The following is a 9390-nucleotide window of genomic DNA, read 5'->3' on the forward strand; positions in this document are numbered from 1 at the left end:
CCGGGAGCGCCCGGCCCGCCCCGAGCCCGCCCGGCTGCCGCCGAGGGGGCGCCCGAGCCGGGCCGGGCCGGGCCGAGCGGGGGGGGGGGGTCCCGCCGCGGCGGTTCCCGCGCTGCAGGCTCCGCCGCCGCAGCCGAGCTGGGGGCTGGGCCTCCAGGGCCCTGCTTTGCGCGCCGGGCTGCCGGGCCGCGGGGCTGTGGGGCGCCGGCGTCAGGGCAGCCGCGGTCGGATGGCGTCGTGCGCTGGCGGTGACGAGGAGCGTTCGCGTCACGGCGGTGTTCGGAGCTGGGGGGGAAGGGCGTCGCGACGCAACTCTGGCGAAACCAGGAGCGGGAAACAGGAGTGGAAACCTGGCAAACAGGGAGGGCCCGGGCGACTGGAGGATCGCCGGTGTGACACCCGTCTCCAGAAGGGCCGGAAGGAGGGTCCCGGGAACTACGGGGCTGTCAGCCCGACCTCGGTGCTGGGGAAGGTTATGGAGCGATTCATCCTGAGTGTGCGCACTGGGTGTGTGAAGGACAGCCAGGGGATCAGGCCCAGCCAGCATGGGTTCATGAAAAGCAGGTCCTGCTTGACCAACCTGATCTCCTTCCATGACCAGGTGACCCGCCTAGTGGACAAAGGAAACGCCATGGATGTTGTCTACCTGGACTTTAGTAAGGCCTTTGACACTGTTCCCCACAGCATCGTCCTGGAGAAACCAGCTGCCCATGGTTTGGATGGGAGTACTCTTTGCTGGATAAACAACTGGCTGAATGGCCGAGTGCAGAGAGTGGTGGTGAATGGAGTTAAATCCAGCTGGCGGCCGGTCACAAGTGATGTTCCCCAGGGCTCAGTTTTGGGTCCAGTCTGAACACCTTTATCAATGATCTGGAGGAGGGAATTGAGTGCTCCCTCAGTGAGTTTGCAGATGATACCAAGCTGGGCAGAAGTGTCAATCTGCTCAAGGGTAACAAGGCTCTGCAGAGGAATCTGGACAGGCTGGACCAATGCAACAAGGCCAACTGTATGAGGTTCAACAAGGCCAAGTACTGAGTCCTGCACTTGGGTCACAACAAGCCCATGCAGCGCTACAGGCTTGGGGAGGAGTGGCTGGAAAGCTGCCTGGCAGAAAAGGACCTTGGGGTGACTGGTCGACAGCCGGCTGAACAGGAGCCAGCAGTGTGCCCAGGTGGCCAAGAGACCAACAGCATCCTGGCTTGTATCAGGAACAGTGTGGCCAGCAGGAGTAGGGAGGTGATCGTGCCCCTGTACTCGGCACTGGTGAGGCCGCACCTCGAGTACTGTGTTCAGTTTTGGGCCTCTCACTACAAGAAGGACATTGAGGTTCTGGAGCGTGTCCAGAGAAGGGCAACGAGGCTGGTGAGGGGTCTAGAGAACAAGTCTTATGGGGAGTGGCTGAGGGAGCTGGGGCTGTTTAGTCTGGAGAAGAGGAGGCTGAGGGGAGATCTTATCATTCTCTACAACTACCTGAAAGGAGGTTGTAGTGCGGCAGGTGTTGGTCTCTTCTCCCAAGTAACTTAGCAATAGAACGAGAGGCAAGGGCCTCAAGTTGCATCAGGGGAGGTTTAGATTAGATAGTAGGAAAAGTTTCTGTACTGAGAGAGTGGTCAGACATTGGAACAGGCTGCCCAGGGAGGTGGTTGAGTCCCCATCCCCGGAGATGTTTAAAAAACATGTAGATGTGGCACTTTGGGATATCATTTAGTAGGCATGGTGCTGTTGGGCGGATGGTTGGACTTGATGATCTTAGAGGTCTTTTCTAACTTATGATTCTGTGATTCTATGAAAGCCCGAGCTTGGAGTAGTGACTGGAGCAGAAGTGACAGGAGAGCTTAAAATGAGGAGGGAATGGGGACAGGATGATGAGGTCGGAGGCCGGTGAGCAGGGGGCAGGGTCGGAGCGGGGTTGGCAGGCAGGAGGGAGAGCGTTGGGAAGCGGCAACTTTTGGTGGGGTGCAGAGGCACGGGGAATGGTGCTTTGCCCACAGGCTGCTTTCCTGTGGGGTCCTGCTGCAGGCACGGGACCAGATACAACCCGGTAGAACACCATTGTGCAGTTGGAGTGACCTTTACCTGGGAGACCTGCTGAGCTGTTGGGAGAGCTGGAGGGTGTTTAGAGCAGGAGGCTGGTGGGAGAGAAGGGCAGGTGCGATGCTGAGCAGACTGTGGAGTGCTGCCCCTGTAAAATTAGATTTTATCTTCGCCTGTACTGCAGAGACTTTATATGATGATGCACAAGGTTTGAGAGATTTCCTACGCAAACCACTGAGCAATGGGCTATTCAGCACTACTTAGGTTATTCAGAGCTTATCTGTAAAGTGCATGAAATCCAGGTCTCTCTGAAAACCATTACAAGCCATCCTAGACATGACTGTGTCAGGATTTCTCAGATGATAATGGACTTTGTGATCTCTTCTCATCTGCTAGCCTACCTACTGGATGCTGGGGGAGCCTTAGCAGTATGTCACACAAGCCTGCCCTGCCTTTAGGCCCCCTGCAAGCTGTTTGCTTTTGGCAAGCTGGGATACTGGGCTTTACGTTAGCTACGTTCATCACATGATGTGCCCTGCGGTTTGTCTGCTGTGCTGCCTCATTCCGCTTGCATCAGTACGTTTTGGGTAACGAGGCTATACAGTCTCATGAGGATGCAAGATGTCCTCAGGATTTTTAAGACGTTTGATGTAGGAAATATGCAGAAGGGCGTTTGGAGGCAGAAGGACTGACCATTCAGGTGACAGTAGCACAACTACCATCCAACAACAAATTCCGTCCACTTACAAAAAACAATCTTAATTGTTACCTGGATCATGCGCCATCTTACATCTGATATAACCAAAAATATTACATGCCATTATTAGTTAGGACTTGTATATATCTATCGCCACAGTAATTAAATACCTAGAAATACAGGGAAAGATTACACTAGTTCTAGGGCTCATATGGGTATAATTGCGTCTGCAGTTAGGATGCTACATCACCTTCATATTTCAAAATGGAAAATACAGTAAAATAAAAATCTTTCAACACAAATTGTTTAGCAACATACAGATGCTGAATGTATAAAAGTTGAATTGTGATTTGCAAAATAGTTTGAGAATTATTATACTCCTTGAGGAAACAATACTGTGTTTCAAGTGAAATACAGAGAATACTTTTGTATAAGAACAAGGTGGCTGTTCTTTTATAATATCCAAGCTTGATATCCCGCAGCCCCCAGGAGCAGCCACCAGCAGGTAAGGTCAGAGATGTGTGGGAATGCCTCCTAATACTTTCCCGTTCTCCAGCCTTCTGCATCTTACGGCATATGGTTTCTGCCTGTTTAGTGAGGCAGTGGATTTCTCCTCATGATACTTGTCCAGTTTTACCCTGCACCCATCATGCAGCAGTGAACTGCACAGGTCTGTCAGCTGTTCCATGAGCGTTCACCTTTTTCAGTTTGAATGTGTCTTCTCCCAGCTTCAAGTGAAGCTTCCTCTGTTGGAAGAGTAAGTGAGCAATTTATCCATACTCAGCTACTGTGCCACTGGATTTTATAGATGTCAGTCATAGTCGTTGTCATCTTTCTCTTTTCCAAGGTGATGAGCCCTGGCATATTCAATGTTCCTTCTCCAGCAGCCAGTCTATACCATACCTCTGTTTTTCCTCGTCATTCTTCTCTGGCCTTTTTCTAGTTATGCTGTATCATAGCAGCGACATCCCCTTTGGACCATGACTGTGCTGATACGTCTGACCTAGGCAGGGCAGTGCACTTGGAGTGTCATTTTTAGCAGATACGATTTTAAGATGCTACTCTTTAACTAGCAAAACGGTGCTTGTAGCAACATTTGTTTCAGTTTAGCTTGCACTGGCAAATAACATGCTCAAGTTAAAGTAAAATAAGACGTCCTTAAGAAATATCCACTGATGAGATGCTGCCGATCTAAAAAGTCGTATCTAATGAAGCTGGTTTAAGTCTGCGCTTGACAAGGAGTCTGTCCTTTAGGGAAACATTGGACTGCTTCACCTTGAGTCAGTACGGGGCTGACATGTCCTTCCACTGGAACCTGAAGTGATTTACCTGATCCACACGAGTGAAGCCAAAGGAGCTGGCGGCTCTGCAGCCTGCTCCCCAGGCTGCCTGCCCTCCTCTGCCTGCCCTTGCTTTCCTCTGGCTGGTCCTGTTCTGAAATGCTTCCTTCTCCGCTTCCCTTACTGGCTCCTTGCTGTCACACACCATCTTGGGCCTCAGCTTCAAAGCCCTTCTTGAACCTATCTGTTGCTATTTTTTTAATATATCTTCGGTGATAGTGAAGACCTCCACTTCCCGGTTATCCTGGCTTTGCTGCTTTTATCTGTGCTTCTCAAAACGTGACCTGGCCTCCCAGCTGACTTTAAAGCTCTTCATTATTTCCTTCTTTTTAAATCCCTTTTCCAGGCTAACTTCCATGACAGATACTGACCAATTAACGATAAGTTGAGAGATGCTGATAATAGCATCCTTAGCTATTAAAAATAAAATAAAAGCAAAGACATACAATGTGTTCTTACCTGCTCATGTAATTCTGAGCTCCAGCCCTACCTGCAAGTCTCCCTTGCCATGTGTGAGAAGTGCTGGAGAAATAGGGCAAATATTTCTGAGTCAAGCTGGGGTTTATTATATGTTTATGTAAGAGCTTATAGAATAGAGCCTTCACTGTTTTCTTGAAGGATATTATCAGATTATGTATGTATTTGAATATAACAAAAAAACCCCAAGTCTTTTATCAACATCATGGTTTATAGGCAGATAAAATTAAGAACAGTATTTAAACAGTAAAATTGTCTAAGTTATGTGTTAATAAAAGACAAGTAGTTCTATCATCCTCCTGTAGTGAGTAAGCTGAGAGAAATATTTGAGAGCATTAAATTTGGTGTACTGTATTCTCTCTTAGCAGGAAGGGATATGTAGACCTGAAAGCCATATGTGAGAATCTCTAATCTCTGCAATTTATATATTGGAAGAATTTATTCGGCTGAAGTATCTGGACAACTTTCTGCAACGTGTGCCCTGGTTCTGGCGGATCCAGATGCCAGTTACAGTGCTCTTTGTACCTGAGGTTTTTCTGCCCGGTGTTCTGTACCCTTTCAGTCTTTTGCTTCACATTTCCAAGAGAAAGGATGGCTTAAAGGGACATTATTCCAATGAACTGTGGGACAGAAGGTGGCAAATGGTGACAAATCTGTGGAACTTGTATGGAAAATTACGGTGTGATAAGTGAGGATTTCTTCATTTAGGTTGAAAATCATAGAATCATAGAATCATAGGTTGGAAAAGACCTCTAAGATCAAGTCCAACCATCCACCCAACAGCACCATGCCTTCTAAACCGTGTCCCAAAGTGCCACATCTAGACGTTTTTTAAACACCTCCAGGGATGGGGACTCAACCACCTCCCTGGGCAGCCTGTTTCAATGCCTGACCACTCTCTCAGTACAGAAACTTTTCCTAGTATCTAATCTAAACCTCCCCTGATGCAACTTGAGGCTATTGCCTCTCATTCCATTACAAAGTTACTTGGGAGAAGAGACCAACACCTGCCGCACTACAACCTCCTTTCAGGTAGCTGTAGAGAGCAAGAAGGTCTGCCCTCAGCCTCCTCTTCTCCAGACTAAACAGCCCCAGCTCCCTCAGCCGCTCCTCATAAGACTTGTTCTCTAGACCCCTCACCAGCCTCGTTGCCCTTCTCTGGACACGCTCCAGAACCTCAATGTCCTTCTTGTAGTGAGGGGCCCAAAACTGAACACAGTACTCGAGGTGCGGCCTCACCAGTGCCGAGTACAGGGGCACGATCACCTCCCTACTCCTGCTGGCCACACTGTTCCTGATACAAGCCAGGATGCTGTTGGCCTTCTTGGCCACCTGGGCACACTGCTGGCTCGTATTCAGCTGGCTGTCGACCAACACCCCAAGGTCCTTTTCTGTCAGGCAGCTTTCCAGCCACTCCTCCCCAAGCCTGTAGCGCTGCATGGGCTTGTTGTGACTCAAGTGCAGGATGCGGCATTTGGCCTTGTTGAACCTCATACAGTTGGCCTTGTCGCATCGATCCAGTCTGTCCAGATCCCTCTGCAGAGTCTCCCTAGCCTCAAGCAGATCGACGCTTCTGCCCAGCTTGGTGTCATCTGCAAACTTACTGAGGCTTACTAGCCTCTAATAGAGAGGAGGAACTGGAGGAAATGTCACTTCTCCATTTGCAGATGTACAGAGAAGGACGTACAATTCGCTTAAGCTTCAGAGACCCTCCAGTCCGCTGTAAAGGTATTTGTCAATGTATAAATGAGCAAATACTCAAATATTATTCATGACTTGCAGAACTAGAGTACTACTACTATCTCCTTTTCACTTTTTTTGTAAAGACTAGAGGCCACTAAGCAATTGCAAGTCATAAGGTCAAGGTAGTTTGACGTATGATTTTGTGACCATCTGTGAGAGAAGGTTTTTTTTTCTGTGTCAAAGTCTAAATATGGGTGATCTGGCACATGAGAAAATAATTTTGTGTGGCAACATTGTCTCAGTGAGAATTAAACTTTTCTAGTCCCCAGAACCTTGCACTTCTAATTCTTGTTCATCACATAACAATTTTTCGCTTTTATTTTCAAATACATGAAGCCATCCCAGCTAGGTTCAGTATTTTCTTTACATGATTGATGAGCCAAACAAACATTTAAAAGGACACAAAGCAAACATGGTATCCAGGCATGTTATTTAGGTTGTAGCTTACTATATGGTGCATTTTTGATCCCCTAATTGCCTGCTTAAAGACACCTTAAGTCTCAGCCTGCTAGCAATGGGCAGAATCCTCTGATTATGCTGTAGCTGTACTCAGATTGTGTCATTAGACAAATCTGTGGGAGATACAGGTTCTTGTAGTCATTGTGGTTGCCTTAGCTGTGATGGTTTGTTTGGCATTTGCAATTACAGTGAAACAATAACACTGTTAAAGAGTAATTACTTCACTTTCACAGAAGAAAAGCAAAGGTCTTTGAGAGAAAGTCTATTGGAAAACAAGAAATAAAGGGTGCTTCAGTCACAGCTCCACATCCTTTGATTCCAGGACAGAATATGAATTTTAATTGCTCTTATTTTTGTACAGTGAAGGGCTCTGGGATTTTTTTGTTGTTGTTCTTTTCTTTTCTTTTGGTTTGGATTTTCTTTTTTCTTGTGTACGTGTGTTTTTTTGGTGTTTTTGTTTTTTTTTTTTGGTGGTGGTGGTGTCTTTTCTGTTTCTTTTTCTGTATAGACAAGGCCAAATAAGCATATGTGACATTTCACCAGAGTAGAGAAATTGCCACAGAATAGATAATTGGTTTGTTGCAGCATTGGAAAGTCCGAGTCCCGTCAGCTATTGCTGGTACCTGTAATTCCTGCATAAAGAGTCTTCTAGCTCACGCTTGGAGGCAAAAGCCAGAAAGACCAGAAAGATGACAGATAACTTTTAAAGTGCTTGTACCATGGCATTGATTGTCCCTGGTTCCATATGTCTTCACAGCCCAAATGGATACTGTCAGTGCCTGCTGTCTTCAAAGCACCTTTGAATCCCGTGGAAACCATAATTAGTTGGAACAGTACCTGTTTGGTCTTGCCAGTTATCAGACACTGTTAACCTAATACTTCTGTTTCTGCCCATTGTTGTAGTCTTTGGTTTAGCTGTTTATGTTCCTTTTTTTTTGTGTGGTAGTACATGCAGATAAATCATATCCAGTTACATAGTCCTAGATAATGGGCGTAACCATTTATTTTTCAAGCAGTGACCATTCATTTGCACATTTGGAAGTGCTGCTGGTGTAGTGTCAGCCAGAGGAGACCACATCCTAAGGCTGTGAACACATTGGGGACATCTTGAAATGTTAGTTTGAAGATGTGTAGCTTTCATTCTTCTTTACCATAAAGTATGTTGCTCTTTGAACTGAGTTAGTTTTCATAGGTGCAGCCTTCTGTGCCTATTCCTGTAACGGAGTTTTATAGTGCTTTATTACATCTCTGTTTTCCAATGTAGCTCTGAAAATAATAACTTTCTGTTTCTACTTGCAAATCTGTGGACTTTTTGGCATTGTATAAAAGAGCCCTAATCATATATCCATTATACTAAATAGTATGTACATACTGAGTGAAAAGATTGTTTCTAATCTAAAGAGTGGGTAGCAACTTTTTATGCTTTCAGGCCAAAGAGTGATGTGAAAGAAAGACAAATCAAACAAAACAAGATCCTACTAGTTTAAGTAACTGCAGGATAACAAAGCTAATCTAATGGATCTACCCTCCCAGGAAACAGGGTGGCAAATAAGGGACATGCCCTTGCCTATCTGCAGTAAAGCAGTTTAACGTTAGTGCTTCCATAATAAAAAGGAGGCCTTCCATACAGGGTTTTTCCTCTGACATTGAACTTGGTCCTGCTGAGGGCCTGACCGCAGATGGAAGGATGCCCTCACCTGCAACTTAACATCTGAAGTTGGGGCGAGCTCTAGCAGTAATAGGCTGGCCACTTGCTAGAGCTTCTTTTTATGTTAAAACTTTAAGTGACCAGTAACTTTTTTTTTTCCTATTAAATTCATAACAATTATATGTGTATTTCTTTCATGGTACCTTTGTATTATGTTTTAAATTTATTTGCTGTGTTTCATGATTAGTATTTTCGGTAAAATTCTACGGGATCTGTTGTTTCTCTGGAACTCATCATTGAACCATTTTGCTTCCCAGTTCATATTTGAGGATCCAAAAGGTTTAGTTACATTTTTCTTTTCAATGTTTTTTTCTGAATGGGAAACTTTTATTTCATTCTGCTCTTTCTGCAGTCTCTTAGCCCATGAGTATTTTTAATTTCCTTAGTTACAGCATACGACTATGAGAAACTATAGACAGTTTCTTCGTCTGGGAGGTGTTTTCCCAAATTCAGTGGTTCAGCTGCAAATAACACTGACGTGTGTGAGGAGAGACTACCTACTGAAACATAATTTACAAATAAGAAATTTCTTTCTCTATTACAAGCTTATATTAAAGGGTGACCACATATAGAGAGGAATGGGACAGGAATGCACCAAACTAGCAACTTTCTTTGAGATGATGAGCAATATAATTAGAGGATCAAGAAGCAGCTTGTTAGTTTCTAACTACATTTATGCTAGGAAATGAAATAGTCAATCATCTGAGTTAAAGAGCTATTGTAACTTGAGTGTAATTCAGGGGTACTTAAGGTAATTGCTTACTGTTTTTTTAATAGCATATGACTTTTTTAACACAAAGGAGTGTGGCAGGGAAGACTTGCTCGACTTATGTGGTTGAGCTCAAACCAGGATCAAAGTGGTTTACTGATTTATTAATGACACATCATTAGCTGGCAGTCAGAGGACTTCGCATTCTGGATCAGTATCAGCC

The sequence above is a fragment of the Opisthocomus hoazin genome, chromosome 3 (genome assembly GCF_030867145.1).
Source record: "Opisthocomus hoazin isolate bOpiHoa1 chromosome 3, bOpiHoa1.hap1, whole genome shotgun sequence".
Lineage (NCBI taxonomy): Eukaryota > Metazoa > Chordata > Aves > Opisthocomiformes > Opisthocomidae > Opisthocomus > Opisthocomus hoazin.